The sequence below is a fragment of the Brienomyrus brachyistius genome, chromosome 23 (genome assembly GCF_023856365.1).
Source record: "Brienomyrus brachyistius isolate T26 chromosome 23, BBRACH_0.4, whole genome shotgun sequence".
Taxonomy (NCBI): Eukaryota; Metazoa; Chordata; class Actinopteri; order Osteoglossiformes; family Mormyridae; genus Brienomyrus; species Brienomyrus brachyistius.
Window position 1 is genome coordinate 16,013,848 of NC_064555.1, and position 17,456 is coordinate 16,031,303.

A 17,456-nucleotide genomic window follows, 5' to 3' on the forward strand; every position below is an offset into this window, starting at 1 on the left:
TTCTCTTTCTAAGGAACCGAATAACAAAAAATTAAAGTTAAATGAGTACGCCATGGAGCGTGTTCCTCACACGAGCCTGCTGGCCTGTTTCTGTCAGGCTGGGGCGCCCCTTTGTTTCTGAGTGAGGAGGCGTGAGGAGGCGATCCGTGTAACCCTGCAGGTGGGAGCAGTCACAGACGGAGAGGAGCGTCTCAGCACACTGCCACACTCAGGCTGAAGCTCTGCTCATTGTTTAATGAAGATTCGTTTAGCGTACTATACCACCAGGCATCTCAAGGGGGGGGGGAATCAACAGCCCCCCCCCCCCCCGCCCCACTTCCCAATAAGTAAGTGAATGCATGAAATAAAGCATACCTTGTTGTATATTCTCCTTAATTAATACAAACAATAAAATCCCCAAACAATGACAGAAAATGCAAGTTTGATCCCCTGCCTGTATCAAACTCCCTCCAACACCACTGTGCTCACGTCAGAGAGGTAATGTTTAAATACACTGACAATATCTTTTGTTAAATATTTTGTTAAATATATATGCAATCCTGGATGCAATCCTGATTAATAGCAGTGAAGGTGTAATTAAGGAAACGTAGTATGCTGAAAACATTGGACCAGTATTTGTTTTTATGAAAATCATACCACAGATTTCCAGACCTCCTTCCCTCCCCAGGAGTGCTCTTTATACCCCTGTGTAATTTATATATTATGCAGATAAAGGTTTATCCAAAAGCTGGAAACATATTTTACCTGTTGTCATCTGATGCATTTAATTTACATTTAATAACTGGCTTTAGTTGAGATGAATGGGTTGTACTCTGTGATAACATCATTTAAGCAGTAGCCGAAGTAGGTTAAATATTATGTTTTAATTTTATGCTTTATTTTGTTTGTCAATTCAATATGGCTGCCTGAAATCACGTAATATCACCTTAAATTACATAGTGACCTCAAAACCTCTCCTGAGATGGACAAAAGCAGTTCTTTTGTCTCATTGTGCGGTTATCTCTGTTATTTCTAATCAGGTTCTGTACCTGCATCACTAAGTAATGACCATAACATCGCTTCCTTCGTTCCTTTTCTACAGCTTTATCCCTGTGTTTGTACTGGATTACAAGAGCAACATCTCCATTCAGCTTTAGTAAATGATATTAGTAAGGATATATGGAAACTATCAATCGACATGGACGACTTCTTCAGTGACTGGCTATCGATTAGAGCTCTTGCTAAGCAAAGTACACTTGGTGCACATCTTTAGTGAAAATGGAAAACTGCTAGTTGTGCATTCATGCGAATGTCCTTTGATTGTCAACCGTGGACGTGCGCTTCCTGGTGTTTATGTGAACAAGTGAAACAAGGTGTTATGTTTGCTTTTGGAGTGGAACCAGCCACTTCTTGGATTTTGCCTAAATGCTTTCTCATCCCAGGCTTCTGAAATCTCATTCCCTTTCTTAGCAATGTCACTCTCCTCAAATGGGAAGTGCATGTAATCTGACTTTTTTTTTTTTTGATGCTAATGCTACGTCCCAGCAAAGCCTAAGGCTGGGCCCTGTCCTGGCGATACAGGAACTGACAAGCAGTCCTGCGCGGAGTGAAACTGGGCCTGTAAAAGCCCCACCACTCAGCTCTCCTCTCTAATGCACATTGCTGTTCGGCTACATGAACATCAATGGGCTCGGTGACAGTAATGAGCACTGTGTGACACGCTGCAATGGTCTGACCCGGATGAAAGGGCAGAGGCACCCCTCAGCATGACTTTTAGCTAAGTAACTCCATTCCAATAATACGGAACAGTACAATGGAGAAGAGAGGCAGCCCGCACTGAATTACCACTGACTCAAGGCCATCCTGATATCTGGTCATCTAACCAAACCTCACACATCATTTGAAACCCATACTTTTTTTTCTGGACAGTCTTTACCTTAGAGTGCTTTTTAAAATGCAAAATATCCCACGGTAATATTTTTAATGTTTGGGCGGAAATAGCAAGCATTTTAATATTCATACGTGTGGGCAAAAGGTCTTGCGTTGTCGACGAAATGTGGGCAAGGCTATGTGCCAGAGAGCAAAGTTCTTCCGTTAAAAATGACTCCGGACATTTAATCTGTGCATACGGTATTGATTCATGCAGCAAAATGCAAGCACAGGCTGCACTTGTCTTTCTGAATTTTACTCAGCAGCAGCTATTTGGTTAAAAAGACTTAAGCCCGATTAATAATTCATGTTGCTAGAGGTTTCTATTGCAATTTTTAACGTAGAAAAAAGGCTCTTATTTTTATATTCAAAATATATAGAAAGTGTTAAATGTAGTCTTTGTTCTCAACAAAGATTAAATGCAATAATATAACAATGAGCATTTTGTCACTAGCTGTCTGTCTGCTGGTTTCCATCTCCATTGTTTGTGAATGCAAATGTAATTTCAAAATAATGGTGTCAAACATGTAATTTTACACTCACAGCTGGGGTTAGTAGAAGCGTCCGTCTTCCATGAGAGATGTGCCACAGAGGGACTGAAACTCAGCTCAAAACAGATTTGCTACCAAGACAGGTAGTTCCTGTTGCCACCCCCCTAAAACCATACCTAGTTGCCACATGATCCACCAAGACCTCAAACATAATTCAAACACTGGTTATGTGTCTAGAAATCTCTGCCATTGTTCTTAAATATCCTACCACTGATTTTTGGGCAGTTCCACATGAAGGGCACATTCAAAACTGTCTGCCACGTTCTGGACTCTTCAGTGAGTCAACACAGGGAGCGTGTCAGTCTGTAGACACTCGACCCAATTCTGTCACATGGCTTTCGACTTCTATCCAAAAGTCTGGACCAGAAATCCTTTTCCTGGCTGCAGTATTGGCAGTTAGCTAGGAAAGACAGGCATTACTGAACAAATAACTATTTACTGTAGGTCTCTATTGGTATGTTTTTCTTTTTTTATCAAATCAAACTATTTGTGACATCACTTGACACGATGTAAGTGCAGGTGAAAAACTTGTGTGTCTCACAAGATCAGTGACTAACAGTGCAAATAAAGACAGTATTGCAAATAGGAAGTGTACAAAAATGTACTCTTTTGCCGTCGTCTGTCCAATAAGTTAAAATAGACTGTGTAACTTATAAGTGTTGGGAAGTAGCTAACTAAAATTAGCGGCGCTACTAACTTTACTTTTTTCAGTAGCTTATCGGTAGCGCAGCTACTTTTAAAACTCGGTGTACCCTTATAATTATAACTACTGTTTTGTTAAAGTGGCGATGAAGAATCGGACAGCTCTGCAGCCATTCCACTTTGAAAAGGAAATACTGTGGTTAAAAAAGGTATGTTGTGATGTGGCTATACTTTTTGCAGATTGAAGTCCGTCGGTAAATATAGTTCTCATTTTTATTCCAGTTTATGAGTTATTTTCTTTTATTTAGTATTCCGTTTGTTTCAGTTTTAGCTTATCATAACAACATTAGTTCCAACAAGTCCAACGCACACGAACACACACACTGGCCAGGTAAATCAGTGTTGAATATGCTCGATTGTAGCGTAAACATTTTCACAAACACATTTCATTATGGAAATTCTAAAGTAGCAGTCAGACAGCTTTATGGCTTTAATAGTGAGTATTTAGCAGCTAGAAGGACAAAAGATATTTAAAAGCTTCCATCATAAAGAATAGTGCCTGTACCTTTCTATTCAAGTGTTTATGCTTAGCGTAAGCTATGGTATGGAATTGCACTTTGCACAGTGTAAAAGCACCTTTTTGTTTTGTGATCATTTAAACAACTACCATAATTACATATCAATATGAAAAGAAAACAGTTGTTATATTTGAAGTGTTTAGAAATCATAAAGGTAGTTGTATTGATATAATAAATAACAATGCATCGATTTAAAATACGAATGTTGACCATTTTCAGCGCTGAAGTCGTCGTCTATGTCGATTAACTGTCACAGCGATAATCCGTTTATGTCTTAGCAATGTAAATGGTGATAAAAGGGGTTTTTAAATCGTGACACCCATTAAGGCATGGTCACAATGGTGAAGATGTGTTTTATGTATGTATTTATTTTGTTTGCTGATGGGATTATCATAATTATTTCTTCCTAAAAAGATATTATAAGGTATCTGTCATTATGAGGTGATTATCTAGCGGTGAAAATGCGCTTTCCGTATTTACCTCCTGGACAGTAGGGGGCAGCGGTGGGATCGTGGAAAGCCTGTGAGTTATAATATTCGCCGATAGAGGTTTCCTCTCATTATTAGTGAGGTTTCTACACGGTGAAGCCTCTTTTATACGACCATTTATTCCATGTGTTGTCAGATCAGCAGTGTACAAAGCATCACATCTGTTACTAAATAACCAAGGAACTAAATAACCGTAACTAAGATCGTGTGTTAGTGTGAGAAGTTTGTTTGAATGGAATACGGGGTTTTGTACGAAGTGTAAGTCCGGTGAGTGTGGGTTAATGCTGGAGAAAGCGCCACGTTTTTGTTGTATATTGTCCTTTGGATTTTATTTTCTCCCGTCAAAATAGGCGTATTACTACTTGAAAGAAACAGTTCATGTGAGCATTCCCTGTCCCCAAATAGTCTTATATATACTTTGGGTTTCTAGAAAGTTCGTATGGGAAACACCGGGTCTGCGTTCGTGCCTATTCACCGCTGTTCATCCGGGGAATGTTCTTCGGTTTAACGTATTTATAACAAGTAAATGTTTTTTATTTATATCTCACAACGGTGCAACAATTCTCATGTGTGTTTAGCAGCGCTACTGAAGTTCTTCGAAAGAAGCTGGAGCTAGCTGGTCAGTCATGTAATTTGTATTATTCCCGTGCGTAACGTGAACCTTAACGTTGTATTAGTGAAACAAAAACCCAAATGTGAAAGGATGACGAATGGTTGTTTCATTTGGGGTTCATTTACTTTTTAATTGATGAAATAAGGATTATTGTATTTTAATACATATTCGACAGAATGGTACTGAGTATACATGCAGCGATGCAAAAATATAGATGAGTTACATTTGTTGAAAATATGCTAAATAAACGTTCATTTCTATTTAGTATTCCAAACGGTGAAGCCAGGTCTCTTTGACCGTTTGTTCCCTGTGCTGTCAGGACCCTAATACTTACCCAACGTGGGACCCGTAACACAATAATGAACTAAGAAAATGGTGGTAAAAAAGGTTTAAAACACCAAACAATATGACTTAAAGTTGATAAGATTTATTATACAGTATACTATACATATTATAATTTTTGCATATAAATCAAAAGGCAGACTTAGGGCTAGTCAGTTGATGACGACCTGTATTTTCTCTTTACAAAGACTGGTATTTTCAACTACCAGGTGCTTCTGACTGGTGTTTTATTTGGGGGGATGGATGTTAGTGTTGAAAAATACTTCATGGCAAACAACATTTTAGACAATTTCATTAAAATGCATAGGAGCAATTTGGTGCTTGGACAGATTATCCAAATCTTTTTTTTTTTGTAATCCTAATTTTTACACAGCAAGTACTCTTGGTTTACAACAAATACAGAAACTTTTTTGAAACCTTATTGTGATTTGACATTACCCTGTCAAAAATATATAGATTTTCATATTAAATTAACATCATGTTTCACATTTTTAATTAATTTTCTTTAAGAGTATCCTACAGCAGAAATATTACGTGTTATCAGACAAAATAGCGTCGATATAGTTAGCTACTTTTTCTCTTTAGCTTGCAATGTAGCTATCTACTATATTAAAGCTGCAGCTTAGCTGCTTTTAATCATAAGTAGCTTGCAGCTTGAAAAGTTACTGATTAAAGGTAGCTCCCCTAACACTGGCTCATATATGATAGGTCTCCAATGGGTTTAACTACTGTTTCACTGAACTGTCCCTTTATTCAGTGAAATAAATGTTTTATAACTTGCTGTTCCATTCCAGCATCAGTGTGAATATTCATTGTTAAGAATCCAAATTCCAAGCATTGCTACCGGCCATCTACATCAGGGTATAGCACAAGCAATTGTTCTCCAGCTTCGGAAGAGACAGAAAATACAGTGTAATCATTATTTTAATGAAATGACTGCCAGTCTGAAACCACAATAGACACCGATATGGAGGGCTGAACAGCACCAAGACGCAGGAAATACTGGTTATTATACCCAGAAATTCAGAAGTTATGACTTTTTTTGTCCTTTTTACAAATTCCATGATCCACACTGATTTGAACATTGGCACGTCTGTCTTCCTTGCATGTTTCTGGCCCAATCATGTCCACTAGTTACAAAGACAGATTCCCTCATGCATTCTTGGGTAAAGGCATGTATGTTCAGCGGTAGGAATGAAACAGTTATTTATGAATGTGCCAGCACTCTCTATAGAGGTAACTGGGATGGAACAGACTGATAATTTCTTTTTTTTGATATATCTAAAGAGCCAATATTAGGCAAAAGATTAAAAAAAAAAATCTCAGAGGGTGTAATTTACATCATAACAGAAGGTGGTACAATCCGAGATGGGAATCAATAACATTACCTTGCCATCTGTTTCATTTATTCCTGATGTTGTTGTTAATCTATGTCCGGGTGGGATCCTCTGACCGAAAATATTTGATGTCCTGTCTATAATCATTTATGCATCTTAAGTTATCCCCCAATGGGCAGAACCAGCATGTCTCTAAAAATACCAACAGCTCTCTTCCCAAATAGCTCTGAGATTACAAGATAAGTTAGAGTCAGATTTAATTCCCTGCATGAGAAGTTCAATGTACGTTGATATTTAAGCACCATATAGTCAATTTGCAGACTTCCCCTATAAGAGAACATATAGACCTTGCTTCTTGGTTTCATTTTTGTTATTAATAAAACAATATGATATGCTTGCAGATTGAACAGCCTGACATTACCCTCTTGACAAAGAGACACCCTGAAATACATTATGCCACACATGGGAGAGTGGTTTCAAATTTCATTGTTTTTGTTTGAAAAAGAAATGGAAATCAAAAATTAAAAGTAATTGGCAGAACATTTTCTGGGATTCAGAGGTAATGCTGTTCTCTTGCCCCTTGTACTTAAGTGCCCCTCCAAGGGTATCAGCTGTTTTTCCTCAAAAAGAAAGACAATTGCTTGTCAGTTAATTTGAATAAATGCTATGGTTTGAGAACTTAAAGTGGTAGTTAAACAGGATGCAAAAGCACCATGGACTGGTATGAAGAGGTATATTCTGGGCTTCTTGTTTTCATTTTTTCCCTAGTATAACACTGATTCGTACATGCAGCCATTTCCTCTTGTATTGTCTGGAATGTGAAATATGAGCAAATTACAGACAGACATATTTTGATCTTCAAATAACGTAACATCAGGTTTAATATGACTTTCCATTAGTAAGGATTTGCACCTGTTTAACCATATTAATCACTTAAAGCCTCAAATGCAGCGAACGAGCTAAGAACTTGTTACTTTTCATTATTTCATTCCCAAGGATTAAGCCATTAAAAATTTGATTGTCTAGCAGTACCTTGAAATGTGATTTTTAGAATTGATTTGCCAGAAAAACTGTATATACAGACTGTTATGTCACAATAATGAATACAACCAGCTTCCCTAATTTTTAAGGGGCAGAAGCTTATTTCCTACTCATCTATAACACTGAATACATCAAGCGTGTTACTGGAGAGTACAAATTAATTGCCCACTGCACCCCTTCCAGTACTGATGAACCAAAATAAGATTTTCTGCCCACACCCTGAACTCAGACCATTTCTAACGGTCACTTGCAGAGGAGGGTTCAGTGCCAGGGTCCTGTATTATGCAATGATTTTACTCTTCAAGATTCAATATTCATTAATTGTCACATACATAGTGTTACAAAGTATAACATGTAGTGAAATGCATCCTGAACTGCTCTTTTTTAGACTGCAAGTTACAAATCCAATTATGTAAACTAGTTAAAGTGCGAAAAGCTAAAGTGCAAGCAGAGAAGTATGTTGTGCTTTGTGCTTTGCAAAAGAGTGGGTCTTGTTAACTAGGATGAAAATTTGGAATAAATAATGGGAAATGCTTTTAACATATTTATCCTATGTAAGACTTCTGTTGACAATTTATAAAGGAACTGTCTCTGGTGTGCGTTTGATGAGCATGCACCAAGGAAATGGTCTTCATGCTGGATTGCCCTCTAATGCCTTAGCCTGACACAGAGAACGTATTGTCAATAGTTTATTGAGCTTTTGCAGCAAATCCTTAATTAACTTATTGCATGATTGGGTATTTAATCACTCAGCCATCATCTGGTCAAAAATAATGCTAGTGCTCAAAAAGATAAATTATTGACTATAGTTTAATTAGTCTTACCTTAAAGAGGCTGTTTCTGTTTTGCGGAAATCTCTCTTCTGTGGCATCTACATTGAACTCTCATCCATCTATCTATCTACAGTAAAACCTCGGATTGTGAGTAACTTGGTTTGTGAGTGTTTTACAAGATGAGCAAAATTTGAAACTTAAACGAGCGAAGTCTTGTAATACGAGTACTACATATACGCTTTGTCTGCCTAGCATCACATAATCACAACTGAGCCGATGGTTCTCTCTCACTTGCTGTGGGATTGTGGGTAATCTTTTCCCATGCTCAGTCTCAGTCGGCGTGCCTCACTCGTATAGTCAAAATTTAGTAGAAAAGCACCTCCCGAATAAGGGTGTAGCAGTGCAAGTGATTAATCTGTTTAACAGCAATGCAATGTCCACATTTCCGCTAAATTAAAAAGGAGGTAAAAGCGGCTATCATTGGATAGGTTCTTTGTTAAAGTCGCACAAAAAGAAAAAAATTCCAGTGAGCCAACAGATAGCAGTGATTCTGTTAATGTCGTCCTACAAAATAACCCTCCTCTTCTCCTCTCTCTCATCTCCCTCACACCATCCGTTCTTTTCAAAGGTAAAGTGCAGGTTAATTTGTTTTATGTGTTTTTACTTTATATTTTGTATTAATCATTTTTATATGAATATGTTTGGGTTGTGGAACGAATCATCTGAGTTTCCATTATTTCTAATTGGAAAATTCACTTTGATATACGAGTGCTTTGGATTACGAGCACGTTTCCAGAATGAATTATGCTCACAATCCGAGGTTTTACTGTATCTATCTACTCAGACTTTTTGCAACACTTGTAATAATCAAAGATTACCTTCACTTTTCAAAAAAGCATTTTCCCCTGTTTTATAGGTTTCTGCAACCTTTCCTTTTACTGATCTTGTTTTAGCTGTGTCCCTTGCATGGAAAATCTTGCATTCCTTCTCACATACACAGATACACACACACACTGCTGGGCAAATTGCAGTTACATTTATTTATTTTGTAGATACTCTTGTTCAAAATGACATACAAGTGAGGCAGATAATACACTGCAAGTATACAGCTTTCTAGGAGTCAATTTATGTACAAGTGCTGTTAGGCTGAACTAAAAGTAATAAAAACAAGTGCAACTGACAAGTTAGCATTGGACCAAGGGCGATACAAAACATTGTTGAAACCAGACATCAGAAAAGCTACTCTCCATGAAATCATCATGAGGACTTATTTCTTACTACTTAAGTGCAAAATACAAGAAAATAGCATACATTGTTGCCAATTGAGACCATAACAATGGAATTATGAAGACAAAGAGTAGAGGAGGGTGAGTGCTGGAATGATTTTGTTGAAGTGTTTCCTGAATGGGACACATGGTTACTGGATCACAAGATGACATTGGCTTGCTGACCGTAGAGGGTGTGACAGAAAGTATGATTAGCAGCCTAGTATTGGGGGGGTGCTGGTACATTACAGTAACAGCTCTGAAAATGAGTACCAAGGATGTGAGCTTGCCGTGAGCCCATATCGGGAGCCAGTGAAGAGGTGAGAAATGCGAGCATTTCCACTGAGTGAACACCAGACGTTGCTACATTTTGACCTTGTGAATAAATTGTTGCTGGGATCTTGTGATAACATGAAATGTACCTGAACGGGATGAGCTGCGTCTTCTGGTAGATTAGATCTGATCTTTCTGATGTTGCACAAAGTCTACAAAATTGGGAAATAGCTGCAATGTGGACAACAATGCAGAACTGAGATACCAAACATTATACCTGTAACCTGCTCTCATCGACCCTAAACCACCCCACCTGTCTATACAGAGAACAATATTTCAATTTTCAAAACGTTTTGTCGCCCTGCATGTGACTAGGCCCCAATGCTGTAGAAATGCTTCTTTTCACGCCACCCTGCTACTGAAAGGTTAAGGCTGAGCACAGTTTGGTATGTAGAGTCAGTGAGGACAGATCTCTTTGGAAAAAGATAGAGATGAAGATAAAGAATAAAAACAAGGTGTTCGTTCTTTTTTGAGCTCTCCCATGATACAGCAGAGACAGAGCCATCTCCTTATAGTCAAACCGCAACGTCTATCACAAGCATAAACTGAGCTTGGCCACTTAAGATTTCTAGCAATCATGTCAAAGGGATCAACATCTAAGGGGTCTACTTCACGTTCACCCATTTTTCATGCCACTTTCACAATAAAGGGTCATGTTGTGCCTGGAGCTCATCTTAAGTAGTATGGGGGATGCACAGGGAGCAAAGCAAGAGACACCCTGGATAGGATGCCAGTCCATCACGGTGCAGACACAGATATATGGTAACACACTGTGAGCAATTCGGTGGAACCAAATCACCAAAAAATGACTCACATTGAGTGAGAATACATAAGCTCACATGTACACGCTGAGTTTGAGGCAGAAATCCAGCCCCCAACCTTTGCCGGTGTGAGGCTAAAGTGCAAACTATGAGTGTACCTCACTGGATTTGCAGATATTCGCTCTCTGCTGTGCTTTCCAGCACTGTCCCTGTCCTCGTTGCTATAAAGAGCGCTACGTATTGCGTATAGATATATGACGGCTTGTAATCACGAGTGTATGATTTGGTGGTTGACAAGGACTGCTTGTAGCTCCAGGCTGAAGCATCATATAGTGTGTCTCATGATAATTTGAGGCCTTTATCGCCAACAGACATTATAAATCTCTGAAGAACACCTCACAGATATTTTACGTACTTCTGCAGCATAGCCATAAATAGCACACAGTCTGTTCCACACACTGAAAAGTCTAATAGGGTGAAATGGGTTGTATTCTATATAGAGGCCAACATACAACTGATCAGGATGCAAAGGGACCTGAATGTTTATATCAGACAGACTGATTTCTTAAGCTGGTGCCCTAGCTCAGTGTTTCTCAACCCGGTCCTTGGGAACCCCTAGACAGTCCATGTTTTGCTCCCTCCCAGCTCCCTACCGACATGGAGTCCCTGGCAGGGAACTAGGAGGGAGCAAAAATGTGGACTGTCTGGCAGTCCCTGAGGACAGAAATGGGATTCATTGCTCTAGGTTAAATATTTCATTGGTTTACACAACTGGCTGTATTACAAAAGCAAGTAAAGTATCTTGCACAAGGTTAAATAAAAGGGTCATGCTTTGCAGTTCAATAAGGGATCCTATGATCCCCAGGTTTTTACTTTGTAAGTAATTTAAAATTGGTTTTGATATAGTATCTAAATTATCTAGTTACTCTAAAGAGGCTTTTCCAAAGTAACAAAGCATACAATCTATTTATATGACTAGATATGTACCGTGGCAATTCAGGTTAATTATTTTCCTTCTCCGGAGTTCAACCGGCAACCTTTAAATCATAGATCCGGTTCCTTAATGACTCTGCTGTACTATGCTGGCCTACTGTCATTTTGTCCTGTGCCATGTGGGAACACAGAGAAACAGCAGTAGTTGTACAGGTGGGTCACACAGCGGTACTGAGTGACACTGCCATGGCTGTGAATGGCCGGGTCCAAGTAAACAAGCCGATTAAGTGGACAGGCTTCGGGCAGCGAGCTCTGGAAGTGGGTCTGCAGTGCAGGAGCCACCATCACTTAAACGACAGGAGCTGTAACTATGCAGCTAACCTGGACCTTTCCTGATCCATTTAAGCCTGTCATCCATCAACGGAGAGCGCTGCTGCGGGCAATCTGCACCCTCCTTCCTTTGAGCATTTTAATAGCAATATTTAACATTGTCAGGAAGTTAAGAAGATCAAGTATAATCGGTTATATTGCCAGTTTTATGCAGTCAAATACCGTTGTTCTTTGCTACTGTTGATTTTTTTTTGTGGAAAGTCCTATTTATTATTTCTTACTTTACTAACTTTACTAGGGAGGATCACAAAATGCAATCTGCTTTGTGTCACGCGCATGATGTACGGTGTATGTGAGGATGTGTCTGACGACTGTTTTAGTCAGCTGAACGGTATACCAGTTTGTTTCCTAATCAGGGATCCCATCTGTGACATCTCCTGTTGTCAAAACAACTTCATTTGTTTATGTTTCAGCTGGCCAGCAGGTTGACAGGTACGGTCTTACAGAATGTCCATTTTAAAATGAAAATGTGCTCAGCTCTTGAAGGGAGTAATCAAAACAAACGGCGTCTTCTGTGATTCCTTGTTGTTGGACATCCCTGTGAGATCACCGCATAGGTACGGCCCGGCAGGTGTGACATGGACACCTGAGGTAACTGATTGGATTTGCATGTGTTTATCAGCATGAGATAATGCCCCCCCAAGCCACTAAATCTTCGTGTACATTTCCATCACTTTGTCCCTGCAATAGCTACTGTTTTTGAATGGGCTGTATCATTCCTTTGCGAATAAATGTTACCAACCTGTGAGCTAGTTGTTATTCAAGTTTGATTCAAAGCATAGTAGTTGCATAATGTTCATTATAATCAAAGGCGAAATCCAATTAAATCGAGAAATGAGTTTACATAAATCCAGAAATGAGTTTACATAATGCTTGGGTTGTAGTAAGTGGTAAAATGATTGCTCTTATGGTTTGTAGCCTAGTGAGTGGATGGTATTTTCAGAGAACGAAAGATTCATTGAAAAATGAAGGGAAATGCTACATAAATTTTATGCATATATTACAGTACAATTTATGTGCAGGCTCTGTGATGGACAGGCAGCCCGTCCAGGGCGTACCCCAGGTCTGTGACGGACAGGCAGCCCGTCCAGGGCGTACCCCAGCTCTGTGACGGACAGGCAGCCCGTCCAGGGCGTACCCCAGCTCTGTGATGGACAGGCAGCCCGTCCAGGGCGTACCCCAGCTCTGTGACGGACAGGCAGCCCGTCCAGGGCGTACCCCAGCTCTGTGACGGACAGGCAGCCCGTCCAGGGCGTACCCCAGCCATGAGCTCTTTGATGCTTGGGATCAGCTCCAGCCTCTCCCAACCCTGACCAGGAAATCATTTAGAAGATGTAATAAAATTCCGAAATTTTATTACTTTCAGCGAAAGTAAGTTTTGCTCTACTAGCAATTATTTTGAAATGGGGAAATCATACACTGTTAAACAACATTATTAAAATCACATTCATGTATTTTTGTCGATGCTTCTTTGGTAAGTAGTCTTCTTTAGTTACCAAAAGACCTTCTAACATTAAGAGTCTTTCTGTAAAGTATGTTTTTTCTGTAATTACAATGGGGTGCAGGGCAGGGCTGATCACTTCTTTTACTCTGCTCATTAACACGTGAAAAGCATGATTAGGACATAGCACCTGCAAAGGAGCGGCTGATTGGCTGTCTTGTGTGACCTCCCCCCACAGAGGACATCGCAATGCAAGTGTTGTTTTATGAGTCCATTCATCTCCATTCTGGGAAATACTGCATGTGAAGAAGCTTCATGGGGTATTTCTGTGTGTCTCAGAGTTTCTCTCATTCACGCATACACACACACACACACATCTGTATTCATATCTTTGTGGGGACCATCCATTCACTTCTATGTGCAATGACAACCTTACCTCCTACCATTACCAAACCTTATCCATAAGTAACCAAACCAACCATTATTAGTTTTCTGATTGAATTCACAGATTTTTAATAAAATTATAAAAATGGGGGCATGAAAAATTTCCTGAAAATTAAAGTTTCAGATTTTACCAACCTTTGAGGACAATTTGGTCCTCAATAGTCTTCTGTGCAAACGCCCCCCCCCCCCAACACACACACACGGTCACCATATGAGGTGTCACTCATTGATTTTGTCTCATACAAAACTAATTAATCTGCACCATACAGAGCAGTAATGACTGCAGACTAAGAAATCTGCCGCGTTTCATGCATGATTAGACCCAATCAAGCTTTTTATGTCTGTTAAAGTTATACATTTCATATTCATAGCATATTCAGGACACTATCAAGTCTTTTTCTCCCAGTTAATGAATAAAAAATTCCTGCCCCCATAATGACAACGCAAATGAAGATAGAGGTGGTGTTTATTAGCCTAGCTACTAATTTGTTCCGTGTATTTGAAAAGGAAGTTGTTGCTTTCCTCCACGAAAAAACACGTCTTAATCCTGCTTTCCTTTGTTGGTGATCACCTTCATGTTTTGAGAAATGGATAAACAGATTTTTTCATTTGACCACTGCTTGGTTGCGTCCCCCGTTTAAGATCGTTACGGCAGACCCGTGGTCATGTTCTTCAGCTCTATCAACAACTCACAACCTCATTACTGAGTGAGACTGCAGGAATTTGTTTAATTAGGGGAATAATTACTTTAATCAAGTGTTTAAATGTTGGTGTGGAATGAAAACATGCTCACGCTGTAACCCTTTAGGATCAGAATGAAGCTAGTCCAATGGATATGTTATTGTCTTCTTTTTCATATAGACTTCTGATAACTTGGACTGTCAGTAGAAAAACATGTTTTTGTTTGCCCTTATGTTTAATGAATTATATTTTCCAAGACAATATATCCTGCGGTGCGGCATGGTGGTGCAGTGGTTAGCGCTGTTGCCTCACACCTCTGGGACCCGGGTTCGAGTCTCATGGGTCACATGTGTGTGGAGTTTGCATGTTCTCCCCATGTCATCGTGGGGTTTCCTCCCGGTACTCCGGTTTCCCCCCCACAGTCCAAAAACATGCTGAGGCTAATTGGAGTTGCTAAATTGCCCATAGGAGTGCATGTGTGAGTGAATGGTGTGTGAGTGTGCCCTGCGATGGGCTGGCTCCCCATCCTGAGTTGTTCCCTGCCTTGTGCCCATTGCTTCCGGGATAGGCTCTGGACCCCCCGCGACCCAGTAGGATAAGCGGTTTGGAAAATGGATGGATGGATGAATATATCCTGCTTGCATTGTGTGCAATGACTAACACTAACCAGCAGGGGCACACTGAACCATTCTGGGCCCCTTAACAAAATGTCACCTTGGATCCTATTGCCCAAATTTACGTATCATGGGGGCCCCCTGTCAAGTGCTGGGCCCCCTGAATCTGCCAGGATATCCACAGCTCTCTGATGCCCCTGCTAACTATTGCTTTGAACTACTAGGGATTTCTAATAATTAACATGAGTGATACCAATCATTATTTTTATTTACATCAGCTGTTGATGCATTGAATGCATTAAGTGTTTACCAGTCAGTTCCAGGAAGTCGTTTCACCTGACCACTCCATATATGGGTTGTTTCTCTTGACCAGACCACATGCTTTCTCACTGAGAAAACCTTGTGAAAGGTATGAATAAGAAACACAGCCTAGTACTTCCGTTTATATGTCAGGATGATGATGATGATGAGTTTCTCTTAAGTGTAGTTGTTAGAAATACCTTTTGGTAGGATGAGTTTTAAAAATTATGCATTATTTGCATGAGTACGGAATGCTTCTTTTCACATACCTATCAGGCTCTACTTTTAGACAAACAAACATGCACATAGTTGGAGTCCAAGGACAGGGTCACTAGTTTAACTGTTAAAGGTGTATCTCTTGGAAGAAGATCACAGATGGTACCTCTAAAATATGACAACTGCAGCTGGGCTGATGTTCATAGCCACAACCCAAGCCTAGACAAAGCCCACTGTGTAGACATAGCCACAGCACAGGCCTAGACAAAGCCCACTGTGTAGACATAGCCACAACCCAGACCTAGACAAAGCCCACTCCGTAGACATAGCCACAACCCAGACCTAGACAAAGCCCACTCCGTAGACATAGCCACAACCCAGACCTAGACAAAGCCCACTCCGTAGACATAGCCACAACCCAGACCTAGACAAAGCCCACTCCGTAGACATAGCCACAACCCAGACCTAGACAAAGCCCACTCCGTAGACATAGCCACAACGCAGACCTAGAAAAAGCCCACTCCGTAGACATAGCCACAACCCAGACCTAGACAAAGCCCACTCCATAGACATAGCCACAACCCAGACCTAGACAAAGCCCATTGTGCAGATATCTTGTTTATTTTGTTTTCCATTTGCCTTTGTAGTGAGGTGCAGACTTTCCAACTTAATATTATACACCTGCATTTAACTTGAAATTATTTAAATAATTGAGTGTGGATTCTAATAATTAGCTACACCTCACAATCACACACCACTGCTTCTTCAGGAACTGCAATTAAATGAGTAGTAAGGTCAAATGTAACAAATCACAAAGTCCTGGGTATTTGCAGTGTGTTTTCGCGGTGTTTTGTTAGCTAATGTTGCCGTTAGCGTCCCCTCATTCCGGGCTGAAGGTGCACAGAAGCCTAGGTTCTCGCAATTTGTTTCTAACAGCTTTTGTTGAATGCTTTAGTGACCCCTTCCATATTTTTTTCTCACCACAGTAAAATCAAGGGTTATATATTATAATGGAATAAATTGCATAATGTTAGCCCAGGAGGCTGGGGGGGGCAGCCAGTTGATTTTGTACAGTTGATATTTCCGCACACCTATGTCAAGCGCCTTGGGCCAACTTTTGTGCAAGGCGCTATAGAATAATAAGGCTTAAAGAATGAAAAATGATTGGTTCAGAGATATAACCAATCAGATTGTATAGGAGGTGGGTCCAAGCAAGTATAGGAGGCAGGACCAACTAATCAGATGTCCTCTACAATCTCTCTGAACCAATCTTTTTTTTGCCGCCCTCAGAACATTTTCGTGTAAGTAAAACACAAAGTAAATTGAGCAAAAATAAATTGAATGGAATTGAATATTACACACAAACCTGCGCTGTAAGGCATTTTCCCTCCCACCTGCTCCGGGCGGATGACAGAGGTCTGGCTGTCTTCAGTTAATGGTTACCAGACCTGAGGTCTTCCCTGAGCGGTTTCCATGAGGAAGGGGACCTGGCTGCTTTAAATACAACTGATTAAGAAAATTGTATTTTTTCTCTTTTTTTGTTATAGCCCAGAAGGGAAAAGAGCGTGCTCTATTTTCAGACTCCACTTGTTATTTAATGAGTCTCTGTGATTTGTTGGTATGTTGCCTAATTTGGAGCTGCATATCATTCAGTGGAAATTATTCCTTCAATGAGCACAATTTGCCTCATAAATAAGGCAGTCAATTAAATGTTTTCTCTCGGCCCTCCAACACAGCGTCTGACCGAGCAATCGGTAACAGTCATATTCCTATAATAACATTACAATAACATTGCGTCCTTGTTT